This window comes from Heptranchias perlo, chromosome 2 (genome assembly GCF_035084215.1).
Source record: "Heptranchias perlo isolate sHepPer1 chromosome 2, sHepPer1.hap1, whole genome shotgun sequence".
NCBI classification, from domain to species: domain Eukaryota; kingdom Metazoa; phylum Chordata; class Chondrichthyes; order Hexanchiformes; family Hexanchidae; genus Heptranchias; species Heptranchias perlo.
Genome location: NC_090326.1, coordinates 142,720,616 through 142,743,093, shown reverse-complemented (window position 1 = coordinate 142,743,093; position 22,478 = coordinate 142,720,616). Strand labels below are relative to the sequence as shown.

The 22,478-nt window shown below is 42.6% G+C and overlaps 1 long non-coding RNA gene across 1 annotated transcript in view; it reads right to left on the bottom strand.

The window, feature by feature from the left end:
• Positions 1 to 5,072: 5,072 nt before the first annotated feature.
• Positions 5,073 to 22,478, bottom strand: part of LOC137334480 (uncharacterized) — a 37,919-nt gene continuing 20,513 nt past the window's right edge. The window contains exon 3 of the long non-coding RNA XR_010966160.1: positions 5,073 to 5,338. This is a non-coding gene — a long non-coding RNA (uncharacterized lncRNA). The remainder of the gene's footprint in view (positions 5,339 to 22,478) is intronic.

Below are 22,478 nucleotides of genomic sequence, written 5' to 3'. Positions count from 1 at the left end.
CAGTGTTCAGTCCCATTCGCAACCCCTCAGATAATGAAGCAGTCCGAGCCCGCATGCAGCAAGACCTGGATAACATCCAGGCTTGGGCTGATAAGTGGCAAGTAGCATTCGCGCCAGACAAGTGCCAGGCAATGACCATCTCCAACAAGAGAGAGTCTAACCATCTCCCCTTGACATTCAACGGCATTACCATCGCTGAATCCCCCACCATCAACATCCTGGGGGTCACCATTGACCAGAAACTTAACTGGACCAGCCACATAAATACTGTGGCTACAAGAGCAGGTCAGAGGCTGGGTATTCTGCGGCGAGTGACTCACCTCCTGACTCCCCAAAGCCTTTCCACCATCTACAAGGCACAAGTCAGGAGTGTGATGGAATACTCTCCACTTGCCTGAATGAGTGCAGCTCCAACAACACTCAAGAAGCTCGACACCATCCAGGACAAAGCAGACCACTTGATTGGAACCCCATCCACCACCCTAAACATTCACTCCCTTCACCACCGGCGCACCGTGGCTGCAGTGTGTACCATCCACAGGATGCACTGCAGCAATTCTCCAAGGCTTCTTCGACAGCATCTTCCAAACCCGCGACCTCTACCACCTAGAAGGACAAGGGCAGCATGCACATGGGAACAACACCACCTGCACATTCCCCTCCAAGTCACACACCATCCCGACTTGGAAATATATCGCTGTTCCTTCATCGTCGCTGGGTCAAAATCCTGGAACTCCCTTCCTAACAGCACTGTGTGAGAACCTTCACCACATGGACTGCAGCGGTTCAAGAAGGCGGCTCACCACCACCTTCTCAAGGGCAATTAGAGATGGACAATAAATGCTGGCCTCGCCAGCGACGCCCACATCCCATGAGCGAATAAAAAAAATGCAGCAACCAACTTGCACACAGCAAGGTCTCCCGCAAACAGCAATGTGATAATCTGTTTTTGGTGTTGGTTGAAAGATAAATATTGGCCAGGACACCGTTCTTCTTTTATGTCTACTTGAGAGGGCAGACATGGCCTCGCTTTATGTCTCATCCGAAAGACGGCACTTCGAACAGTGCAGCATTCCCTCAGTACTGCACTAAGGTGTCAGCCTGGATTATATGCGCAAGTCTCTGAAGTGCGACTTGAACCCACAAGACTTCTGACTCAGAGGCGAGAGTGCTACCACTGGGCCACAGCTATGCTATAAAATGAAAATCCGTCTCATAAAGTGGCTGATATTTTACAAGGACTGTGCTGCCATATATGGACTGTCTGCATTATTATTGTATAAACCACACCCTGTGGAGCATGGGATCGGGAGAATGAACTGAAATGCATGTCCCATCCACTTCATTGTATTATAATGCCGAGTTCCCATAACCTGTTTTTCTAAGTTTGCTTTGCTGGTTTTCTTTATTGCTTCATAGTATAATGTTCATCATCCACACTTCAAAAAACTGTATAATTGTATCCTATTGTTATTTTAAGCCCCATTTCCATGTTTTCCTTTTAAAATGCCTCAGCAGTCAGATGCGGTTACTTTATCTTTTTAAAGACCCCCTAGCACTCTCTTTTCAAATAGGCTGCAGACTTTACTTTGCTAGTTTTACAGTAAAAATGTACTAGGGATCATTTCATGCAGCTCCGCTGCTAGCACACAGCCTCACTACAAACAAACACGGTCAGAGGCAGGCCTATAACACTGTAGGCCTGATTCTTCAACCTAAGTTTGTTCCTAGGCCTCGCACCAGCAGCACAGCCTCACAAAAACAATCCTAGATTACAAGTGTGCATGCTGCAACTGAACTCCAGGAAATGCTCACCTCCATTAGGCAATTTGTAATACAGAAACTTAAATGCCCTTCAGTGTTCAGCTTGTGCTTTCAGCAATGTCACTCCATCAGAGAAATTGAGTCAACTAGTACTTGTACCCATTTCTTCCAAAATAAACATTCTGTTATACATTGTATACTTAAAAGGGGCAAATTACTGCAAAAGTATCATACACATGCATTATTTCTATTGTTATGTCACTGTGTTTTATATTACACTGCCTGGATCCTACTGTTATTTTATACAGTGTGTATCATTGTCACTATTACATTGGAGGTAATTTTCAACTTTGGCAGGCGTGAGAAACTGAGGGTAATGGATTGGCCACCCATTATACACCCTGCCTGATTCTCCTCTCCATTGGCTTTAGCAGTAAGTCAGTAGACTTTTTTCCCCCAATTTTTGTTCCTCAACCAAACTATTTACAGGCGTAAACTGTTAATTGTAATCATATGATTTATATCAATTAGTGTTAATTGTATTCAGGTGGAGCGTATCACTTGGGGACTCTCTGGTATCTATTTATATGAGAGTTTATGTAGCGGGTGGGGAGTGGGTAATGTGGATCTCTGTAAATAAAGGCTTGGAAGCAACTGAAGACCAGGCTCTAGTATTCTATCCTTCACAACCTGGCTATCCAATTGATTACATAAATGAGACAGTAAAGGGATGAAAATCATCCCCAGAAGCCATTAGGAATGCTAGATCTTTGTGAGGTAGTTGGGGTGGGGGCAGATACAAGCAGGGGGCAGGGGAAGTGGGGAGGTAGGGATTTTTATTCAGTTTCACAACTTTTATTTACTAAAAATATTCAGCTATAAGTTGTTGCCTCCTTTCTCGGGCAGCAGGCTGATGGCTATTTTGTTCCATCTTCTCTCCTTGCTGTGCAAACGGGGAGAAAGCAATAACTTGGAATCACAGAACGATTCAGCCCATCATGCCAACTTGTTGTACAGCATCGAAGGAAGAACACCAGGAAGAGGCAGAGGTTACATCTCTACCCAAAGGAGTGGGCCATACCGTTTTGCATATTCCTCTGTACTATTGCTAAAGTGATTGTATTTACTTTATTATTCCATATCAATAAAGTCATCACACAAGCAATATGGAGTATCCCTCAGATGCTTCCAATCTGACTCCATTACGTAGGGATGAGGGAGACTGCATTAACTCGCTCAGTCACCTCTAACCAGGCATTTTGGACATTGAGCCTCCATACTCCAAAGAGGGCAGCCCTCATTTGTCTAACCTTCCGGAACAGCACCCCAACAGGGAGCATCCTCAAACTGGGCGGAACTGCTCCTCTTCCTTCTGGCTTGTGTGCGTAAAAGCAACAAAACAGAAGAAACAACAGACTATTCAGCGATATGTCTGAGGTACTTTTTCATGTACCACAAGAGTGTTCCAGCAGTGGGAAGCAGTCTTTAGGGAATAAAAAAAGTCACCAAATAAAGGGAACTTTCCCTTAAAATATTGTCACATCACTATATCTGAGATGTCCCCAAGTAACCCTTTCTGCTCTATGCCCTCTGAAAGAAACAGGCCTCACCCCCAAGGCATTCATTCATTTTCCCAGTACGGTAACTTGAATCTGCTCTCCTTGAGAATGTTACTGACATCTGTCAAATCAATTCAATTGAAGTTTCTTTTCAAAACTACCTCAGATATATAGTTCAATAGTTCATGGTTTATTCTGTCTTGTTGCTTTTACACACAAAAAAAACTTGACAGGTTTCCTTCAAATTATTCACCAGCCCTTATAATGGCTTTCCGGAGTTTTAAGCACTGTCTGCAATGTTCTCAATACATACAGAGAAAGACAGAGAAAGAGAGATGATTTTTTAATGCTTTGCAGCCAGACTGGTTATTCACAAGGAATGCTACTAATTTACTCTTTTTGACCCCGGTCCCTATGTCCATTATATATGGAAAGATTTTTCTGTTATTGTGCCTAGATGAATTCAATTGCCTAGGTGCAGCACTTAGAGGCAAATCAGACAGGAAGGATCACAACCCCTAATGGAGCTCATTCAGTTTTCCATCCATTAATTTAAATCTTCCATTGTCCCTCTGTCTGTTCCTTTCTTGTTGAATCTCTGTTTTTCTCTCTCTGTCATTTACTCTGTCTCACTCTCAGCTTGGCACACTTTCTGAAGTAAAAATAAATCATGTTTATTGATCAGTTTATTTGATGACCTACACAAATTCATCCTTCAATCTGTATTCAAATAATTTTCAAAAACACACAATCTGCTATGGACAACAACAGTATTTGGCTATTCCACTGAAAAAAAATAGTAGATTGTTTATAAATGAATCATAAATAAAAACAGCAATAGGTGTGTAATCAGTACAGTCTGTCATTTTTGAAGTAGATCCACTTTCTGTCTCTCATGCATATACATACACACAGACAGCCTCTCAGTTTTAAATACGTACTCAAATAAATTTAATCTAAATACAACAACAACTTGCATTTATATAGCGCCTTTAACATAGCAAAACGTCCCAAGGCGCTTCACAGGAGCATTATAAAACAAAATTTCACACTGAGCCACATAAGGAGGTATTAGGACAGATGACCAAAAGCTTGGTCAAAGAGGTAGGTTTTAAGGATTGTCTTAAAGGAGGAGAGAGAGGTAGAGAGGCAGTGAGGTCTCAGAAGGGAATTCCACAGCTTAGGGCCTAGGCAGCTGAAGGCATGGCCGCCAATGATGGAACGATTAAAATTGGGGATGTGCAAGAGGCAAGAATTGGAGGAGTGCAGAGATCTCGGAGGGTTGTAGGGCTGGAGAGATAGGGAGGGGCGAGGCCATGGAGGGATTTGAAAACAAATATGAGAAATTCGAAATCGAGGCGTTCCCAGACCGGGAGCCAATGTAGGTCAGCGAACACAGGGGTGATGGGAGAATGGGACTTGGTGCGAGTTAGGATATGGCCAGCAGAGTTTTGGATGAGCTCAAGTTTATGGATAAAATAAAGCTTTGTCCACCAACTTTCTTTCAAATCATTTTGAAAAATAATTAAGTCAATACTGCTGTAAGAGGAGGAGAAACATGCTCCTGATGTATCCTAGGAAACTGTCACATTGCCGATGTTCAGGCTGCAGGAACAGTGTTCCGTTAACATCCAAGACTCTGGGCAAACAAATATCAGGTCCAAGTTTAAGCTTTTGAGAGTGGCCGATGCATCAAGTAAAAACTTTAGCGAAGGTATTAGAAAACATAAAAGACAATTCAATGGGTAAATGTAATCACATTATTGTGAATTGTGTAATTTTTAAAATGTTTTTACTTTGTTTAAAATCTTATTACTGGACATTAGGAATGTCAGTTACTGTGAAAAAATGGTAGATAAAATCATTTTACAAAAAGCATTTTGAGTGAATGAATTGGCTCACATCCTTTTTTTTTAATTGGTAGGTTCTCCTAATTGAATTTTAGGATTGTTTGTTTTCATAAATCCTTAGTAGTTTCTCATTGGCAGTTTCTAGTCACTTTTCTCACTTTTGGTCTGTGGAGAAATAAACATAAGCATATTTTAGTGAAGCTGAACTGTAGGCACTAATATGCTAGATGGTCTCCTGTGACATTATACATGGGGTAATCTGAATCCAAGGTACAGTTGTGATGTTTAGCTACTTACCTGGCCAGTTCTTTTGAGGTCACTGCTTAAGTATTCCGTTGGCATCTAAATAATTGTAGCTGCTTCTAAATTCCTGACATGAATTAGAGGTCTGTAAATTGCTTGTAAGTTTCAGGATCCAAAATTAAATACTTGGCTTTCTTTTTTAATCACAAGCTGTGAGTGGCTAATGGAGTTTGTCAGGCCAGAGAGTGTGGAGTTTAGTCTCAGTGGGAATATTCAGCCTTAGAGGGAGTTTAGCATTGAGCTGAAGTTGGTTAGGAGTTTATTTTTTCTCTATAATTAATACTTGTGCAAAGTGAGTAAGCAGAGTTTGATTCCTGTGAGAGTTTGTAAAGCAGAAACTAGTTACATTTTTAAGATAGATACAAAGGAATGGCAACGTAGGGAACACTCATGATATCTGTGGCATGTGAAATGGGAACATAAGAAATAGGAGCAGGAGTAGGCCATACGGCCCCTCGAGCCTGCTCCACCATTCAATTAGATCATGGCTGATCTTCAACCTCAACTCCACTTTCCCGCCTGATCCCCATTTCCCTTGATTCCCCTAGAGTCCAAAGATCTATCTATCTCAGCCGTGAATATACTCAATGATTCAGCATCTACAGCCCTCTGGGGTAGAGAATTCCTAAGATTCACAACCCTCTGAGTGAAGAAATTCCTCCTCATCTCAGTCTTAAATGGCCGACCCCTTATCCTGAGATTATGCCCCCTAGATCTAGACTCTCCAGCCAGGGGAATCAACCTCTCAGCATCTGCCCTGTCAAGCCCCCTCAGAATCTTATATGTTTCAAAGATATGTAGGCCACCATGGGTCCTCATTGTAACTAGGGGCAGCACATTTGCACTAAGTGCCAGAAGATTGAGTTCTTGGATGAAAGGATCACTGTACTTGAGCAGCAATGAAGGGCCTGATCTGCTATTTTAACCTGAGGCCTGAGCAGTTGTGGATTCCCGGCCAGGGAAATCCAGCCGGGAACTGCAGCCACTGCCAGAAAAGGTCCAGTAAGGTGAGTTTTAAAATCTTTTTTTAATGGGGTTTCCTAGTGGGACAGGAGGAGCAGGGATTCTCCTCTGGGTCCCACAACTCAAGTTTGGGTCTTCCCCTCCTGGAGTACTTATATTGTGCCAGGAAATGTTCCCCTGGGTCCCCGGCAGGAGGCCTCCTGTCGCCTGATTTTAACTGCTGGGCACCTGTTTCTCACAGACTTCCCGGCTTTTTTGGTTGGGAAGTCGGCATATGCCATGTTAATGAGGCCCAGCCAATAAAATTGGTCTAGCCTGCCTGCTGCTGCTTCTGGACGGGACGCTCCTCACTTTGTCGCGTTCCAACCTTTGAGTCAAAATTGACCCCCTACTTTCCAAGATGTGGTCACCGAAGAAGCAGTGTTAGACAGTTGAGAACACAAGGATAGTGCAGAAAGAGAGAAGTGGGTGACCATTCATAGGGGCGGCAGAGCGAGGCAGGACTCACAAGAATATTTATCAAGGCACCAGACAAATCCTTAACCCCTTACAGTATCTAATAAGCAAGGATCCATCTGACGAACATAGGGACAGGAGTAGGCCATTTAGCCCCTCAAGCCTTTTCCACCATTCAATTAGATCATGGCTGATCTGTGACCTAACTCCATATACCCGCCTTAGCCCCATAACCCTTAATACCTTTGGTAAATAAAAATCTATCAATCTCAGATTTAAAATTAACAATTGAGCCAACATCAACTGCCATTTGCGGAAGAGAGTTCCAAGCTTCTACCACCCTTTGCGTGTAGAAGTGTTTCCTAACTTCATTCCTGAAAGTCCAGGCTCTAATTTTTAGGCTATGTCCCCTAGTCCTAGACTCCTCAACCAGCAAAAATAGTTTCTCTCTATCTACCCTATCAGTTCCCCTTAATTTCTTGAAAACTTCGATCATAACACCCATTAATCTTCTAAATTCCAGGGAACACAGCCTTGGTTTGTGTAATCTCTCCTCCTAATTTAACCCTTGGAGTCCAGGCATCATTCTAGTAAATCTACGCTGCACTCCCTCCAGGGCCAATATATCCTACCTAAGGTGGGGTGCTCAGAACTGCTCACAGTACTCCAGGTGCGGTCTAACCAGGGTTTTGTATAGCTGCAGCATAACTTCTACCCCCTTGTATTTTAGTCCTCTAGATATAAAGGCCAGCATTCCATTAGTCTTTTTGATTATTTTCTGTACCTGTCAATGACATTTTAATGATCTATGTACATGGACCCCCAAGTCTCTTTGGACCTCCACTGTTTTGAGCTTTTCACCATTTAGAAAGTACTCTAATCTATCCTTTTTAAGTCCAAAGTAGATGACCTCACACTAGCCTACATTGAAATCCATTTGCTACAGTTTTGCCAATTCACTTAATCTATTAATATCTCTCTGTAATTTTATGCTTCCATCTACGCTGCTTACAATGCTGCCTATCTTTGCGTTATTGGCAAACTTGGATATGTGGCTCTCTATCCCGTTATCTAAGTCGTTAATAAATACAGTGAATAGTTGAGGCCCCAACACAGATCCCTGTGGGACACCACTAGTCACATCCTGCTAATTTCAGTACCTGCCCATTATCCCTACTCTCTGTCTCCTGCTGCTCAGCCAATTTCCTAACCAGGTCAGTAATTTAAAATTTTCATGTTATTCAGTCACTCTATCCTTAAAAATAGACTCTAGTAATTTCCCAACAACAGATGTTAGGCTAACTGATCTATAATTCCCTGGTTTCCCCCTCTCACCTTTCTTAAATAGCGGAGTGACGTGCAATTTTCCAATCTAAAGGAACGGTTCCTGAATCAAGAGAACTTTGAAAGATTATCGTTCGGGCATCAGCAATGTTCTCACCTACATCCTTTAAAACCCTGGGATGGAAACCATCTGGTTCTGGGAATTTGCCAGTCTATGCCTAGGAATTAATGATGCCTAAATTTGGCTCGCCAAATTGGCTTAAATCAACCTGTTTGGATTATATTAGCATTCGCACTAACAACTTCCCATTAGGACATGCACAAGCTACTGCGTGAGTGGATTAATCCTTTCCTGCTAAAACATATCAAAGGAGAAGCCAGGTAATGAAGCCATGGGCCTAGGAATTGGATCACGCTCGAATCATTGTACTGGCAAGCTGCGAGCACCAGTTGCGGCCCTAGAGGTAAAGGTGTGGCCTAAGGTGTAACCTGATCCTCCTGGCTCCAGGTTAAGGTACGTATTTTTTTTAAAACTTACTGTTTAGGTGGAGGTCTCCAGCGGCCCTGAACTAATATGGTATCAGACGTGTTTCCAATACTGTTCGGGTACGGAAGTTTGGCCCCCTAAATTGGACCTTCTTGGACTCCTTCTCCACCTGAACAATGGGCGCAACGAGATCGAATTTCACCCCAAGAACTAGCAATCGTTTATTAACTTCATGATCATAATTAGCACGTTGAAACTTAGACATTGAGTATGTAAATTGATTAGGGGAGATGGTTAACTGATGGAATGAATCACAGAGGTTACAAAGGCAGTTGAGTCATGTCACGGTAATTCAGTATGAACTGGTTTGCTGAATATACTTGACAATTAATTTCAGTGTCAGAGATTGATATAAATTGGTGAAATTAATTATTTTAGACTCCTTAGATAGCTGACAAGTTAATAACATTAGATAGCCAGTCTTTTGGATAGATTAAATTCTATATGTTTCTACTTCGCAATATTTCTGGAACTTCTACAACCCCTTCCTTATGAGTTGGTGCAGTGGAGTTAGTTGCCTCATCTTCCTCTGGGATGGTGGTGTGGCCTCCTGAGATGTGATATCCTTGTTCAACAATGCAGAGAAAGATAAAACCGTTAAATATAAACCAGTTAGTCTAACATAGCTTGTGAAAAACTCTTAGGCTCCAAAATTCTACGTGCACCATTGCACTGCCAGAAGTGAGGCAGGACTTCTGCCCACCATGATGTTCCAATCCTGACCCTGTCTAAATAGTAGGGCACATACGGAGAGAAGTGCAGGCTGTGCCAATCTAACCTGCAACACTTCAGATGTGCTGAGGCTTCTTCGACAGCACCTCCCAAACCCGCGACCGCTACCACCTAGAAGGACAAGGGCAGCAGGCACGTGGGAACAACACCACCTGCATCTTCCCCTCCAAGTCACACACCATCCTGACTTGGAAATATATCACCGTTCCTTCATCGTTGCTGGATCAAAATCCTGGAACTCCCTTCCTAACAGCACTGTGGGAGAACCTTCACCACACAGTCTGCAGCGGTTCAAGAAAGTGGCTCACCACCACCTTCTCAAGGGCAATTAGGGATGGGCAATAAATGCTGGCCTTGCCAGGGACGCCCACATCCCATGAACAAATTTAAAAAATGCTGGGGTTTGGGGTGGGGGTTAACTCCTGGAGGCAGCATTTGAGGCCAGAACATGCCCTGAATGGCAGGAAAAGGGATTTCTGGTGAGGTGGGAGGTGGGGGGATGCTGGTTGGGTGGCAAATGGAGCTGGGACAGGTAAGATACCAGGTGCAGCAGCAGGATGTAAAACCCAATGCTGCTTAAAGAGAAATGGCAGCACTGGAGGGAGCAGGTAACCCGAGCGAGAAGGATAACAACCAAACCAAAGAAACAAGTGACAAATTTCAGTGAATCTGACCTGGATGTCCTGCTAATGGGGATACGGAGCAGGAATATAACATAATAGATTGAATGGCCACACCTACATTTCAGTTCTAACCAGCACTAGTCCCTCTATTCAAAGGCTCTAATGCCATCTCATGGGTGGATAATATTCTTGCTATACTCTCATAAGAAGCAGCTAAAACTTTGTGCTAATTTCTCTTTTAAAAATGCCTTAGCCTGTTTTAGCTGTCAATATATTTATAGTTCTCACTATAGTCGCGGCACATAAAATTATTCTTTTGCGGAAAATTCAAAAAGTAATACCACCTACTTCACCTATTTTTTCCCTCATCTAAATTGTCATTTAATCAAGTCAAATCTGTAATTGAAAGTAAATCTGCTGGAAATTTTCGAGTGAATGCTGGGCGGAGGGGGGGGTGGGTGTGGTGGTTGGGGGGAGGGATCTGCCTGAAAGCCTGCTGGTTAGCTAAACTATTCCATCTTTGAGAACCCGCTGTGTGCGAATACACGGCAGGGATATTTTTAGCCAGGTTCTGACTAAAATCTGCATGGAAGCTACTCATCTCTCAGTGTGAGAGGAGTAGCTTTTCATCCCTGTCAGCCAGAGAGTGCAACCACCATTGCTTCGATCGTCTTGTTTTAACTTTCTACAGTCTGCCAATCTATTCGAACTAAACATCTCTGTCGGACTGTGAGTGTAAGCAGTCAGCTCCAGATTACTCAAAGAAACCTTGAAGCTTTTTTTTATACAACGATTCTGTCAGTGACAGGATTCAATCTTTGCTCACTTTTTGTGGTCATATTTTTCTTCTCCCTTAGTAATAGGTGCTCAGTTATTGGCAGCAACTGCTCTCCCAATGTCACTATTGGAGGTGCAATGAGACAACTGCCTTACCCTTGGTTGAGGTGCACTCATTGGAACAACTTGTTGCATCCCCAAAGGCCTCGATTTTAAAATTCTCATCCTCGTGTTCAAATCCCTCCATAGCCTCGACCGTCCCTGTCTCTGGAAGCTCCTCTAGCCCGACAACCCTCTGAAACTCTGTGTTTCTCCAATTCCGACCCCTTGTGCATCCCCGACTTCCTTTGCCCCACCATTAGCAGCCGTGCCTTCAGCTCTTTAGGCCCTAAGCTTTGGAATTACCTCCCCAAACCTCTTCACCTCTCTACCTTTCTTTCCTCCATTAAGACACTCCTTAAAACCTACCTCTGTGACCAAGCTTTTGGCATCTCCTTCTTTGGCTCGGTGCCAATTTAGTTTTGTCTGATTACATTCCTGTGAGGTGCCTTGGACGTTAAAAGTGCTTTGTAAGTGCAAGTGGTTGTAGTGTGAGTTGCTTTAACATCCCTCACTGTGGTGATCTAGTTCATAGACTGTGTCTGAAACCCAAACACTTCTCACAAAATGAAGAGTCTGCACAGAAACCAACTCCTACAAGGCAGCAGTCAAACTTGATACTCAGCTCACCAGTCAGTGTTCCCAGCTCAGAAAGGCAGATTTCTTTGGTTGTTTAATTTCAATATTTATCACATTGCCGTTGCTACACCTGAAACCTGTTTGCTGCCCCCAGTGTTTCGCACAAGTCGGCACCAATGTTTTATTCTCAGAGGTCCTGCATGTGGCACTTTCTGGAGAGTCGGCCACAAACTAAGGTGGAGGTAATTTGGTTGGAATGAGAATATTGCAAGGAGAGAAATAAAATCAGTGAAGACAAATTAGTTGTCAGCCCCTGTCAAAGGCAGAAAAATGATCAGGGGAAAAGCGTGCAGAAAGTCCTTGAGGTAAAAAAAAAACCTCAGAGCAATTCATTTCCGGAATAGACTCAGAGCAAAAGTAATTAATGTTGTGTCGATGTACTCCCTCATAAGAGAGTTGAGTTTATCTGATGAAGAATGAGATTGAGATTTGATGAAGACAATGCTAAGAATAGATGATCACATTCTACATAAAACACAAAGGGATAGATTTTCAATTGCTGCCCGGGTGTAAAACTGACATTGCAGATCAGCCGCCCGCTATAGAAACCGCACGATTCTCATTTCCATTAAAATCAAGCATGCGGGTTTGATAACAGACGGCCAGGCGGAAAGTTGAAAATCTACCCTGATGGGTCCTGAGGATAAAGGTGAGTTATGCAACTTGTCAGAGTTGAATATTATAGGTAGGACAAGTGACTATTTATGGCAGAAAATGATACAAATGGCAGAGGAAAACAAGAAAATTATGTGGAAGCAGAACATTTAAAACTAGCACAGTAATACCTGATCAAAAGCAAAATACTGCGGATGCTGGAATTCTGAAATAAAAACAGAAAATGCTGGAGAAGCTCAGCAAGTCAGGCAGCTTCTGTGGAGAAAGAAACAGAGTTAACGTTTCAGGTCGAAGACCTTTCGTCAGAACTGGAAGATGTTAAAAGAGTTAAAGTTTTTGAGCAAGTACAGAGCCAGGGAAAGGGGGGAGGGAGGGGAGGAAGGTCTCTGATCGGGTGAGTAATACCTGGTTGGCCAAGTAATACAGCAAGGGAATGGAGCAAATATGGAATGGCAGGACTGGCTTTAGCAGATGATCTTTCAACATGCCATGCTTAGACTTCACTGACCAGATAATACTAACAGGAAAACAAGGTTGATGGGAGAAGCTTCTGTAAGGAATGGGAACATTGTACAGAAACAATCAGAATCAGAAATAGGTAAATTTAAAGTGCATGGTGAATTTTTAAAATAATACTATAAGGACATAAAGTCACGTTATAACTGGTAAGTTATATTCACAGGATTCATCATAGGATATCAAACCATGAAGAATGTCACTACAAGGTTGGGCATTAGTTTCCTGAACTATCATTTTATTAGCTTTGTAACTGGAAAAGACATTTCCTAAGACTTTACTTTCTTAGACGTTTTACCTGTGGTTAGTCCCTTCCCTTAAGAGATGGTTTGCCTTCCATTTGAAGGTGTCAGGGCAAGTTGATTAGGCAGTTAAGAAAGCATATGGGATACTTAGCTTTGTAAACAGGGGCATTGAACATAAAAATAAGGAAGACATAGTAAACCTTTACAAATCACTGGTTAAGCCCCAGCTGGAGCACTGTGTGCAATTCTGGGCACCACACCTTAGGAAGGACATCAAGGCCCCGGAGAGAGTACAGAGGAGGTTTACCAGGATACCAAGGATGAGAGACTTCAGTAATGTGGAGAGATTGGAAAAGCTGGGATTGTTCTCCTTAGAGCAGAGAAGGTTAAGGGGAGACGTAATTGGGTTATTCAAAATAATGAGGGGGTGTGATAGAGCTATTAGGGAGAAACTGTTTCCACTGGCAGGTGGGTCAGTAACCAGAGGTCATAGATTTAAAATAATTGGCAAAAGGACTAGAGGGGAAATGAGGAGAAATTTTTTCACACAGAGGGTTGTTACGATCTGGAATACACTACCTGAAAGGGTGGTGGAAGCAGATTCTAAAGTAACTTTCAAAAGGCAATTGGACATGTACTTGAAGAGGACTAATTTGCAGGGTTATGGGGGAGAAAGCTAGTGAGTGGGACTAAATTGGACAGCTCTTTCAAAGAGCTGGCACAGGCACGATGGGCCGAATGGCCTCCTTCTGTGCTATAAGATTCTCTGATTCTCTGATTCTATGGTGAAGGCTGTGTAGAATTTGTGCTAAAGTTAATGTACATAATCTGTGATAGTGTAAGGTTGATGGGAAGAATGGTCTTTTCTGATCCCACAGTTTCTTATGTTCTGCTTATGTGAGGAAGAAAGTCTCAGGAGAGTGGATTCTATTCAAAGTTTGGTAGCATTCTCACTTTTGAGTCAGAAGATTGTGAGTTCAAGTCCCACTCCAGGATGTAAGCACATAATTCAGACTGACCGTCCAGCTTGATACTGAGGGAATGGTGCATTGCTGAAGGTGCAGTCCTTCATATAAATGTTAAACTGAAGTGCTGTCTACCTGCTCCTGTACTTCAGGTGGACATTAATGATCCTATAGCACTAGTTCTAGGAAAGGCTGGGAGTTCACCAGGTCTCCTGGCCAACATTTCTCCCTCAGCCAACACTACAAAAGCTGATTAACTGACCATGCGTCCAGTTGCTGTTTGTGGACTATTACTATTTATGGGATCTTGCTATATACAAATTGGCTGCTGTGTTTGCCTACACAGCAACAGTCGCTGCACTTCAAAGTAATTTACTGGATGTGAACTGCTACGGAATGTTTCTGAGGGGTCTGATCAAGTGCCATACAAATGTAAATCTTTCTTTGCTTCTTACTCCTCCGACCTTTATCTGACAGTAATAAATATGTCTATTCTTATATTACCTTAACTAAAATACTATTGAATTTGCATTCCCTTCTTTCCAGATCTCCTTCTATCCAGAGGTTTTTCAATGATGTGAGCAGATAAGGGCTAGCCGCATCCTGGAGTGGTTCCATTCATTTCAGTGGGGGCTGGAATGTCACATCAGCTCGAGAGCTGATTTAGACCCACCTGATCCCAGCTTCTTGTTGGTCTCTGATTTACAGAGAACTTCCTCCCCAGTACTGGTAGAATATGTCATAGAATTATAGAATCATACAGCACAGAAGAAGGCCATTTGACCAATCATGCCTGTACCGGCTCTTTAAAAGAACTATCCAATTAATCCCACCGCCCCACTCTTTCCCCATGGCCCTGAAAATTATTTCATTTTCAAGTATATATTCAATTCCATTTTGAAAGTTATTATTGAATCTGCTTTCACCACCCTTTAAGGCAGTGAACCCATAACTTGCTGCATATAAAAAATTCTCCTCATCTCCCCTCTTATTCTTTTGCCAATTATCTTAAGTCTGTGTCCTTTGGTTATCGACCCTCCTGCCAGTGGAAACAGTTTCTCCCTATCTACTCCATCAAAACCCCTCATAATTCTGAACGCCTCCATTAAATCTCCCCTTAACCTTCTCTGCTCTAAGGAGAATGATGTGCCACGGATTCATAAATTCATAACCATTTGATCAGGCAAAGGATCATTGCAGCATAGCCACTAACCATCACCCTCAGGGCTTGATATTGTGATATATGTTACTTCTGATTAAGAAGAAGAGCCACTGGATAACATGTACCAAGTTCACTCCACATAACAAGCTCAGCTGAACTCTAAACTCTATTACTAGAGTCAATGTTCCCATGACTGTAGAGTACGTGGGGTTATTCCCAGCTATCACACCAAATACAAGTCACCCATAACAAATTTTCCTCACTCTCAATAGCAATTCTAACTCTATCAGTCTATAATCTTTTTAAAAAAGCAGACTGCAATTCACAGAAGGAAACTGATGTCTTGAAATGAGTTCATCTTGGCCATAAGTTAACGGTCACAGTGAGCTATTTGACATTACTGCGGAAAACAGCTATAAGACACTTGCATCATTAACATGCATATCAGAGAGTCCAACGTATGTGAATGTTTGTCGTGTTCGCCAAAATGCTACCTACTTTTAAAACATTTTTTAATAGTCTTGGGAGAAAATGGACACAGCTGTAAAGACAACAGCACTGGTAAAGAACTTTGGTAATTCTTAACTTGTAAACTGGAAGAACTGTGGAACACTATTAATCTACGATTGCTTTAAAAAAAGAATTGATTCATATTGATTGTAATCATAGATTCAATACCAGAGTTTGCACTAAAATGAGGAAACGTTAGGGGTGAAATTTCTCTCATCAATATTAATAATCAGTGTAATTTTCTTTTAAATTCACTTGTTAAAACTATTTAGACAAAAGTGTTCAAATTTGAATTGAACAGGATAATGCATTGCTTATAAGAACCACTGAGATTCAATTCATTCACTCTGTTATTGTTCTTGTTTTAAAATATTGTCACATCAAGAAGGCCAACGGAATGTTGGCTTTTATTGCTAGGGGGATAGAATATAAAAACAGGGAGGTATTGCTGCAGTTTTATAAGGTATTGGTGAGACCGCACCTGGAATACTGCATACAGTTTTGGTGTCCATACTTAAGAAAAGACATACTTGCTCTCGAGGCAGTACAAAGAAGGTTCACTCGGTTAATCCCGGGGATGAGGGGGTGGACATATGAGGAGAGGTTGAGTAGATTGGGACTCTACTCATTGGAGTTCAGAAGAATGAGAGGCGATCTTATTGAAACATATAAGATTGTGAAGGGGCTTGATCGGGTGGATGCGGTAAGGATGTTCCCAAGGATGGGTGAAACTAGAACGAGGGGGCATAATCTTAGAATAAGGGGCTGCTCTCTCAAAACTGAGATGAGGAGAAACTTCTTCACTCAGAGGGTGGTAGGTCTGTGGAATTTGCTGCCCCAGGAAGCTGTGGAAGCTACATCATTAAATAAATTTAAAACAGAAATAGACAGTTTCCGAGAAGTAAAGGGAATTAGGGGTTACGGGGAGCGGGCAGGAAATTGGACATGAATTTAGATTTGAGGTTAGGATCAGATCAGCCATGACCTTATTGAATGGCGGAGCAGGCTCGAGGGGCCGATTGGCCTACTCCTGCTCCTATTTCTTATGTTCTTATGTTTTTGCAATGTTTTTATGATTCAGTTTTACTCAAGACAAGTTACAGATTTCTGACTGAAGTGACGCCCATTAAGCAAATAGAAATGTATAGCCAAACTAGTAGAGCACAAGTCAAAGAGAGGGAAAAATAGCCCAGGAAACTTTTAACTGTTATTTTCTTGGTGTCAGGAAGAGCCTCCTCCTGGGCCCACAAGAAAATCTAGTCTGCTGCCGGCCTGTTTGAAGCCCCCCACCCATCCCCCGGGATCATTGCCTCCTTCCCCCCTCGCCCCATCTGACCTGGCAGGCAGCGAAATGTGGGAGGCGGTTGATTTTTCTGCAAGCTGCAGTGGGCATCCGTTTGGCACCCATGTCTCACCGGCGACAGTCTAAAGAGACCCAAACCGAAAATGGTCCAGGCCTCCCATTGTCGACATTGGGCGGGCGGCGTGCTCACTGCACTGACGTCGTGCCTGTTTCGGGCGGAATTCGGAGAATGGATTCCGAGAAACCTCTTGTTTTCGTTCTTAGCAGCTCAGCATTTCTGCTTAAAGTCAATTCTCTGTGTCGCTTTCTTTTTCTGAGCTGTCCAACATCAAATTGTGGACTGCCTGGAACTTTTGCAAGCTCGACATTGGCAAGACAGAAGTAACCCTTTTCTGCCCTCACCAGAAACATCGCACCTGAGTCCCCGATTAAACTCCCTTCCTAACTGCCTATTCAGGCTCAACCCAACTGTGTGTAACCTTGGTGCTTTCTCTGACCCGAAGCTGAACTTGAAACCTCACATCTGATCTAACATCAAGAGTGCTAACTTCCATCTCTGCAATATTTGCTGTTTTCACTCCTTCCTCACTCCTGCTGCCACTGAAACCCTCATCCGTGCCTTTGTTACCTCTGGGCTCAAACTAACCGTTTGATCGAAGATGGGCTCAGTTGTATTTACCCTGTGGTCTTCTGAAACTCGGAAAGACAGTGTCTGAGAAAAATACAGGTGAAGTAAGTCAAGGCTCACACCAGGGAAGAGTAGGAATCAGTTTTCAGGTATTAGCTTTGCCTTCCAATGTTTAGGAAACCAAGAATCAGGCTGCACTAAATTGCAAAAGAATATGGAAACACGGAGACTCTGCCCAGACAAGATAGGGAAGCAGAGCCCTCCCCCAATCAGGCTACCAGGAATGTGATTCCCTACTGAGGCACCACTTGTAATGAACAAGTCCTTTTGCTGTAATTGCAGCCACCGATAGTCAGCCCATCACCAACAACTGGCCATGACAGTAGCAACCAACAGTAGGATATAAAGAATGACGGAACTATTCATCTGTTGGATTCTTTTCTACACATTGGAATGTTTTTTCAGTTGGGCATGGACTTCAGATAATGATAATAAATGTTATTTCAGCTACAAAGAATGCTGCTTTTCAACGAGCTATCAGCATCGCATTCGCTTTTGTAAATTAACACGAAACTGAAGTAGCAGACTATGCGGTAATTAATTATTTGAAAGATTTGAACATCTGGTATGCCTCTTGCAAGATTTTGCCAGTGCTATATAATCATTTTTTTAAAGGAAATAAGACGTAACAATCATAAACTGAAGACTTAAAATGGTCTCATGTGGTGATTACATAAAGATTTTAAATGATTTTTTTTTGTCCCAGTGGCTGCTAATCTAAGCCAATCCACATGGCCTATGCCACTTTCCTGAATGAATAATAACACAGCAATCAAGCTCTTTTGTTTAGTTTTCTCATTAATTATGGTAGAAACTGTCTGTCATTGTGAATGTAATTGTGCAAAAAATTATAACTTTTGCAGACCAGAATACCTCCTCTGGTGACCCCGACTCCCACTTCCCATACTAGTCCGTGTGCCATATCACACTGCAACCTGGTATGAGTGAAATAGTATCTGTTCCATGTTTGCTATCCAAATATTAAATGTAGCATGGGGGGAGGGGAAAGTTAATGTAGGATATCTATATTCACATTTAAAAATTCATAAAATGAGTCTTTATATCATAGAATCATAGAAAGGTTACAGCATGGAAGGAGGCCATTCGGCCCTTCGAGTCCGTGTCGGCTCAATGCAAGAACAATCCAGCTGGTCCTACTCCCCTGCCCTATCATCGTAGCCCTGCAGATATTTTCCTTTCAAGTACTCATCCAGTTCCCTTATGAAGGTCATAATTGAATCTGCCTCCACCACCCACTCTGGCAGTATATTTCAGATCTTAACCACTCGCTGTGTAAAAACGTTTTTCCTCATGTCGCCTTTGGTTCTTTTGCCAATCACCTTAAATCCATGCCCTCTGGTTTTTGACCCTTCTGCCAATGGGAACAGTTTCTCTCTATCTACTCTGTCTAGACCCTTCATGGTTTTGAATACCTCTATCAAATCCCCTCTCAACCTTCTCTGTTCCAAGATGAACGACCCCAGCTTCTCCAGTCTATCCACGTAACTCATCCCTGGAATCATTCTAGTAAATCTCTTCTGCATCCTCTCTAAGGCCTTCCCATCTTTCCTAAAGTGCGGTGCCCAGAACTGGACATGATACTCCAGCTGTGGCCGAACCAGTGTTTTATAAAGGTTCATCGTGACTTCCTTACTTTTGTATTCTATGCCTCTATTTATAAAGTCCAGGATCCTGTATGCTTTTTTAACCATTTTCTCAGCCTGCCCTGCACATATACCCCCACATCTCTCTGTTCCTGTACCCCGTTTAGAGTTGTGCCCTCTAGTTTATATTGCCTCTCCTCGTTCTTCCTACCGAAATGTATCACTACGCATTTTTGTGTGTTAAATTTCATCTGCACCTGTCCGCCCATGCCACCAGCCTGTCTATATCCTCTTGAAGTCTATCACTATCCTCCTCACTGTTTACTACACTTCCAAGTTTTGTGTCATCTGCAGATTTTGAAATTGTGCCCTATACACCCAAGTCCAAGTCATTTATATCAGTGGTCCCAGCTCTGACCTGGGGAACACTACTGTACACCTCCCTCCAGTCCGAAAAACAACCGTTCATCACTACTCTCTGTTTCCTGTCCCTTAGCCAATTCTGTATCCATATTGCTATTGCCCTTTTATTCCATCGACTGCAATCTTGATCATAAGCCTACTGTGGGGCATTTTATCAAACACCTTTTGAAATCCATATACACCACATCAATTATGTGGCCCTCATCTACCCTCTCTGTTACCTCATCAAAAAACTCTATAAGGTTAGTTAAACACGATTTGCCTTTAACAAATCCATGCTGGCTTTCCCTAATCAATCCACCCTCATCCAAGTGACTGTTAATTCTGTCCCAGATTATCGTTTCTAAATGTTTCCCCAGCATTGGGGTTAAACTGACTGGCCCATAGTTGTTGGGTTTATCCTTACACCCTTTTTTGAACAAGGGTTTAACATTTGCAATTCTCCAGTCCTCTGGCACCACCCCCGTATCTACGGATGTTTGGAAGATTATGGCCAGTACCTCCGCAATTTTCACCCTTACTTCCCTCAGCAACCTAGGATGCATCCCATCCAGACCGGGTGACTTATTTATTTTAAGTACAGCTAGTCTTTCAAGTAGCTCCTCTCGATCAATTTTTAGCTCATCCAGTATCTCAACTATATCTTCCTTTACTGAGACTCTGGCAGCATCTTCTTTTTTGGTAAACACAGATGCAAAATACTCATTTAGTACCTCGGCCATCCCCTCTGCCTCCATGTGTAGATCTCCTTTATGGTCCTTAATCAGCCCCACCCCTCCTCTTACTGCCCGTTTACTGTTTACATGCCTGTAGAAGACTTTTGGATTCCCTTTTATGTTGGCCGCCAGTCTATTCTCATACTCTCTCTTTGCCCCTCTTATTTCCTTTTTCACTTCCCCTTCTTTGCTCTGTTCTGTGCTGAGCAGCACATGAGACAAACCATTTCTTTCACTGCTCGTTACATCCAGCAGATCGTGCTCTGGGTTTTTGCGTAATGAAAAACCCCTTTCTTTGTTTGTTGACAGGTTGCTAGGTTGACTAGGGGGTCTGGCTACATGCAATGGAGGGGGGAGGGGTGAGGGTCACCACTCCACTCCCATCAGACGCAAGTAGCTCACTGGATGTCAACCTAGTATTCAGAGGCGGGAGCTCTGGTCTTCTGCTTGGTGGGAGGGACATTCCACGTTCATCGGGCATGAATGCCCCGGTGGATGTGTACCCAGTATTCAGAGACCGCCTCGTCTCTGCTCACCGGAAATGTCTGAAGTGGGGCTCAAAGCTGTAACCTTCTGAATTAGAGGCGGGAATGGTAACACTGAGCCAAGGCTCACTCTCTATTCTTTGTATCTAGTAAAATTTAATGCCTTACCTCTCTCTGCAAACCTGCCTTTGGACACCACACAAAAAAACGTTTCAGTAATAAGAGGCATGTTATAGAGGCCCTGAACTTACCCCGTGGGATTCCAGCATACGAGTGTTTCATACATGACTCTCTTATGTGGTACTTTTATGGCGAGAAGGTTTTTAATATTGTGTCTTTATTGTACCACTGGGGAGGCTCATGGTGATGGTCTGTCCACTTATAATTCATTAAGCGCAGTCATATCTATAGCAATTTTCATATAATAAAAACAATATGGCTGCACACATTTCATAAGAACATTAGAACATAAGAAATAGGAGCAGGAGTAGGCCATACGGCCCCTCGAGCCTGCTCTGCCATTCAATAAGATAATGGCTGATCTTTGACTTCAACTCCACTTTCCCGCCTGATCTCCATACCCCTTGATTCCCTTAGAGTCTAAAAATCTATCAATCTCAGTCTTGAATATACTCAATAATTGAGTATCCACAGCCCTCTGGGGCAGAGAATTCCAAAGATTCACAACCTTCTGAGCGAAGAAATTCCTCCTCATCTCAATTCTAAATGTCCAACCTCTTATCCTGAAATTATGTCCCCTAGTTCTAGATTCTCCAGCCAGGGGAAACATCCGCTCAGTATCTACCCTGTCAAGCCCTCTTAGAATCTTATATGTTTCAATGAGATCACCTCTCATTCTTCTAAACTCCAGAGAGTATAGGCCCATTCTACTCAACCTCTCTTCATAGGACAACCCTGTCATCCCAGAAATCAGTCTGGTGAACCTTCATTGCACCACCTCTAATGCAAGTATATCCTTCCTTGGGTAAGGAGACCAAAACTGCACACAGGTGTGGTCTCACCAAAGCCCTGTACAATTGCAGCAAGACTTCCTTACTCTTGTACTCCAACCCCCTTGCAATAAAGGCCAACACACTTCCCAATTCCACCACATTTCAAGCATCGCCCATCTATATAGATCTGTAAATTTCTGTGTCAAGCTTTCACTTGATTGATGCAAATTTCATATTCATAAATCAGCAATGATTCACAACACAACAGATAGGCACAATGCTGATCAGCGAGTAAGAACCAGTGATAAAAACCAGCGATCATCAAGTTAAATAAACTATGGATCAAAAATGGGTAGTCAGCAACAGCTACCAATTAAAAGAAGGAGACGACACACCAATCAAATCACTCTAAATATTGTTTGCAAATACTTTCTCCCACCATCTTTGTTTTGTCAGTAACTGAACTATAATTACTTTGATTCAACCACCCATTATATGTCTCTCCCAATTTTCATTTCCACTTAAGTATTCATTTCCATTCTGAAAATACTGAGTCACAGCCTAAAACTGATAAGCATTTTCCAAGTTACAAAGTTCCCTGACCAAACAACAATTCAATTCTGATTGACCCGAGAGTGTGTTTATTTATCAGTGAATCTTTGTGGCCTTATAGCACTCTCGCCTCTGTTTCACAAAG